A 5,278-nucleotide genomic window follows, 5' to 3' on the forward strand; every position below is an offset into this window, starting at 1 on the left:
CAGGGGGCCGATCAGGCAATCGGAGGGTGATGGGGGTCTACGCCTTTGGCCGAGGCATCAGGCCTGGGCAAGGGGCAGAGCCAGCAATCGGAGGGGTCTGGGGGTCCACTGCCCAGGCCTGATGCCTGGGCCAGAGGCATCAGGCCTGGGCTGGGGGCAGAACCAGTGATGGGGGGAAATGAGGGTCCCCTGTCCAGGCCTGACACCTCTGTCAGAGGCATCAGGCCTGGGCAAGGGGCCGATCCTGCGATTGGAGGGTGATGGGGGTCAACACCTGAGGGCTCCCAGTATGTGAGAGGGGGCAGGCTGGGCTGAGGGACACTCCCCCCACACACACACCAAGTGCACGAATTTCGTGCACTGGGCCCCTAGTAACTTAATAAAAATAAATTAACTAATTAATTTTTTAAAAAACAAAGATATTAAAAAAAGGAAGGATATATCTTAAATATTCCATAGGATTTAACATGTGTAAAGCACATAGTTCTTTATTATTATTTGTGTTATCATGATGATGAATAAACATGGCCAAATGGTCAGCTTTAAAAACTTGAGTTTTGCTTTTAATTAGAGGAAAGCATTGTCCTCACTTTCCTCCATTTTGCTGCTGTGTTTCCAATTTATAGTCACACACACACACACACACACACACACACACACCATTGTGGGACTTCTGTATCCTCCAGCAAATACAGTACCTTGCTAAGAGAAGAAAGGAGAATAAGGAAGGCAGAGGGCTGGAGTAACAGAAGAATGAGAATAAAAGGAGGAGGCTATTTTTAAATTCATAAAACAACCTCCATTGACCTGTGGCAGAAATAGAGCCAGCATTGTGGAACTTCCCAGAGTGAAAGGCAGACGCTTTACTGCAATGAACCACTAGAGATGGTTGGCGAGACGGCCTTGTCCAATTCTTAGGTGACACTCCCAGCTTGTCACACATCAATACCCAATGTCCAGGAATGACCACTCTGGTTTCACCACCAAACAGATGAGATATCTAAACTAGGAACATATTAACTGAAAGCCATATTCTATGGGATTTTAAAAGGCTGAACAAGGAGAACCAAGAGATAATTGTTCTAGGGCTTAATACTGGCCTCAAACGTGTGGTACTAATCCTGTATAAACTGGAGATAATAACAGAGACCCCAGTGAACTTTGTAGGAACAAATTAAGTACTCAATAGTCTTTAGGAAACGCAAATGTCTTGTATTACTAAAGGGGAGGGAAAAGCAGGACATAGTATCTGAGCTTAGAAGGGCATTCAGGCTGGAGAGCAACTGGGCTGAACATCTGAGCCTGTTGAGAAAAAGAGGGTGCTTTAGGGGGCTACTGGGTGGAGAAACAGGGAACCCTCCCAAGAGCCTGTATCCAGATCTTCACAAAGTTTTCATTTGTGTTTAGAAGAGTATTTGTTATGTCTTTTTGAGGTTTATTAGAAAAGAAGAATATCGTCAATGGACCAATTTCTAATGGGTGGATAGTTGGCAAAACATTTATCATTGACTCATTGTTTGTTCCTGGGAAAGCACTTTAATCTCTATCACTTCAATTTATCTGTCAATAAAATGTGGGAAAGATTATGGCCTCACCCTGCATCTTAGAAGTGTAAGAACTCCTTGGGATGGCCACTGTTCATCAGGAGAGCCGCCACTCAAGCACCGATGAGTTCCTCAGAGTCAGTAATGGAAACCTGTGCGGCCACAGCTGCCTGGGAAGAGGCAGAGGACTACCTGGGTGGAGGACTCTCAGGTGGCAATTCAAAAAGTCAGAAGGAAGAAAAGTGATTGAAAGAACTGAATGGACAGAGGGATCAGAGAAATTTGAGACAAGTTACAAAAAGAGAGAAAATATAAGAAACAGATGGAATCAAAGGAGGAACAAAAAGTAAAGCCCTCAGAAATATGGAGGGTATTCTTTTGGGGTCTTTCTCATTCATTAAATTTTAATTCCTTTTTCCTTAAATATATGATTTCAAAATATTGCCCATTTCTTTTCTGACTTTTAAAAATTGTCAGAAACTCTAATCTTTCAAAATATAGGTATTTTTTTCCAATTACTGCTCTAAATTGTTAGCTCATTTATTTTCATCTTCACAAAACATATTGATTTCCCAGCATAGTGGCTTTGGCCTTCTATGCCCAGTTTGGGGAGAGGAGGAAAGTGGCATCTGTGCCATTGTCATGAGGATTAAATGAGTTAACACCTGTAGTCCTTGAAACAGTATTAGCGAGTCCTCAAAAATCTGAACTGTTTCTTGCTTTATGTATGTTTATGTATTGCTTTAAAGGTATTGGGTATGTTTTTCTTCAAAAAAGCATACACTAATTTTACAATTGTAAAAAATGATCCTCCCCCCCGCTCCCCGCCCACCCCCCGCCCAATCCAATGGGGTCAGGGCTGGGGCAGCACTCTCTCCTCCCATCTATGCATTCGCTATGTTATGTGGACCTTGGCTTTCCCCAAACTCCTCCTGCTGCTGACCCAGGTGATCGCCCACTCTCAAAGCGACCCTGCCTCTGGACTCCTGCCCCTCCAGGGCAGGGCTCAAACCTCCTGGAAAACTGAGCAGTGGCACCATAACTGCTGGGCCACAGGCCATATGGTTGCTCCCTTTCTCTCCCTTCTCATACCCCTGACTATTCCCTAGGCTCCTCCCCTCCCCACCCCATTATACTCGATTTCTTTTAGAGGACTTAACACAAGTTCCAACTACATATTAGTTTGTTAAACAAATGGAGGCAGTTTCTATGTCTACTTGGTTCATTCTTGTATTTTAGCTCCTACCACCATTCTTGGCACATGGATGGCACTCAACAACACATTTTAAATGGATGAATGAGCAAATGGCTACCCCCATTCACCAGGCCACTCCATGCTGCCTCACTCTACTGACCGTCCCAGTGATCCACGGTGGTGAGGTGCAGCCTGCACAACAGGAGGGTTTATTTATTATCCCTATGGCTTTGTTAGGTCTGATCGAGGAATTAAATCGATACTCCCTCCCCTGGGACCTGACCTTTAGGCCACTTCACAATGGACATTCCACTTGCTTAGACCACATTCCACTTGGTAAGACCATTATCTCTCCCCTCTGGAGTTTCCTGGAATCCAGACCTGCACAGAGAATTCTCCACCCAGAAAAAGCCTGCCTAGAGCCCTTGAAAAACCTCTGACTCCCAATCTTTGGGGGCTGGCGCCATTTTGGGGCTCAGCCCATCTGGCATCCAGATGACCTAATAAATTTATAATTCTTCACCCCTTCTGGCCTCATGTGTTCCTCCTTGGGGGACCCTAACAGGCTTGACCTAGAGGAGAAACTCACTCGTCCAGAACCACGAGAAGGGCTGGTTCCTGTGCCACCATTCTAAAACTGTCCCTCCCACACCTGCAGGAACGGGAGCAAACGTCAGTGCACTTCACAGGAACTGGCTCTATCTTCTATCAGAAACACCTTCAAGCATGTTAAACCCTCCAGCTCCCTCCTGCCACCCATACCTCTAGACAGACCCTGCCTGAGAGGTATGGGGACTGGCCACCTTCCTACTCCTCCCTGATGGCAGGACCTCTTCAGTGGATAAAATGAAATTACAATACATTCAAACTACTTTTTAAAAGCTTTCTGTGATTTGTAGATTAGCTACATCTAAGGAACTAAGACGCCTGTTAGAAAAAAACAATGAATTTTCTTTTTATCCAAAATTACCCTCATGTATTAGGGTGTGTTCTTTGTTTTGTTTTTGTTGCTTTTTAAATATATATTTTTATTGATTTCCAAGAGAGGGAGAGAGAGATAGAAACATCAATGATGAGAGAGAATCATTGATCGGCTGCCTCCTGCATGCCCCTCACAACCTGGGCATGTGCTCTGACTGACTGGGAATCAAACCTGTGACCTCCTGGTTCATAGTTCGACGCTCAACCACTAGCCATTGCTGGCCAGGCCTCATGTATTAGTTTTGAGGTTCTTGGGTGTGATGTGCTAAAACAAATATTATCTTTCATGCGAATGTCGTAGTGAAAGTGAAATGCTCCAAACTCTAATCTTTTGAAATATAGGTATTTTTTTCCAATTCCTGCTCTAAATCTTTAGCTCATTTATTTTCATCCTCACAAAACATATTGAATCTTATTATCTAGTAGGAGGCAGAGAAGGTTGGCATGAATTTGCTCCCACTTTCTTTGCCATCCATGAGCTGTTGCTTTCTCACCCCTTAAATTTTGTTTTAATATGTTGAGTTCAACTCTGAGTTTCCCTATTGGGGCCTCGGGTTTTTATGTGATTTCCCAGCATGGGGGAAAAAAAAAAGAACAATTAGAATATACGCTTGCTCACAAGTTATTCTTCTGATCCTAAGAACGGTATTTGCTTCTCTTTAATCCTCCCTTCTTAAGTATACCTCTAAGAGGTGACTTCATGCATCTTGCAACACACCACACCCTTTCAAGTGGAGGCTTCCGTGGGTGGGAACTAAAACCCTGTGTTGCTTTGCACAATGCTACCAGAGCCCTTACAGAAAGCAGGCACTGGCCACTGCCTCTTACTCCCTCTGCCAGTTCCTAAAGTCACGAAGCATGACCTGTGTGTCCCAGGCTCTATAGAAAAGCAGGAGGAGCCAGTGCCTAGGGATTTTTCTACATTTGCTTAGTGTCATTTGAAACTACTGTAAACTTGGTTTCTCTACTTGAAAAGATACCCACTGCCATGGAGGATGCCCAGGGCTCTAGGGCTCATCTGATGACTGTATCCCACTGTTATTTCTACACCTGCAGGACTCATCTTAGCACAGATTCCTCTGTGTGAAGTCACCTCTTCCCTTCTCATTACCCATTTTCTCCAACGTTAATCAGTCTTTGGAGTGTGAGAGAATTTTGTCTGGCAACACTTGAAAGTTTTTTACTCACTCCAAAAGAGAAGCTGGCAGAACAAGAATGTTATGCTGAATTCAGAACAAACTGAAGCAAATGCAGTAACACAATTTTTAATATTTTTTCAATTCAACTTTTAGCTACGAAAAATATAGCAGATACAGGATACAAGGAAGGACAAAGAGAATGAAAAGTATACTGAGTCATTTGCCAGGGCCCAACCAGTTCTTGTTTTTCCCCTAATATTGTCCACTTCTTAAATATCCTTTCCTAGTTCCACTAGTTCCTCATCTCTTGGAATCCTTTCTGTATCTCCACTCTGCACCTCTCCTCTAAACTTCCGACTCATCCCCTCTTAGATGTTTAATAGGCACTTCAAGCAGCATGCCCAAAACCGAGTTCGGAT

At 43.9% G+C, this 5,278-nt stretch overlaps 1 long non-coding RNA gene across 2 annotated transcripts in view; it reads right to left on the minus strand.

The window, feature by feature from the left end:
* The window catches only part of LOC102752415, a 148,760-nt gene that overhangs the window by 89,878 nt on the left and 53,604 nt on the right, over positions 1 to 5,278 (minus strand). Inside the window, exons 3-4 of one of the 2 annotated variants that reach the window (XR_001515384.1) lie at positions 1,596 to 1,799; positions 1,197 to 1,302 (exon numbers count right to left, since the gene is read on the minus strand). The exons of the other annotated variant lie outside the window; for it this stretch is intronic. This is a non-coding gene — a long non-coding RNA (uncharacterized LOC102752415). Of the gene's footprint in view, positions 1 to 1,196; positions 1,303 to 1,595; positions 1,800 to 5,278 lie in introns of those variants that run through there. 2 annotated transcript variants of the gene reach the window in all.

The sequence above is a fragment of the Myotis davidii genome, unplaced genomic scaffold (assembly GCF_000327345.1).
Source record: "Myotis davidii unplaced genomic scaffold, ASM32734v1 scaffold362, whole genome shotgun sequence".
NCBI lineage: Eukaryota > Metazoa > Chordata > Mammalia > Chiroptera > Vespertilionidae > Myotis > Myotis davidii.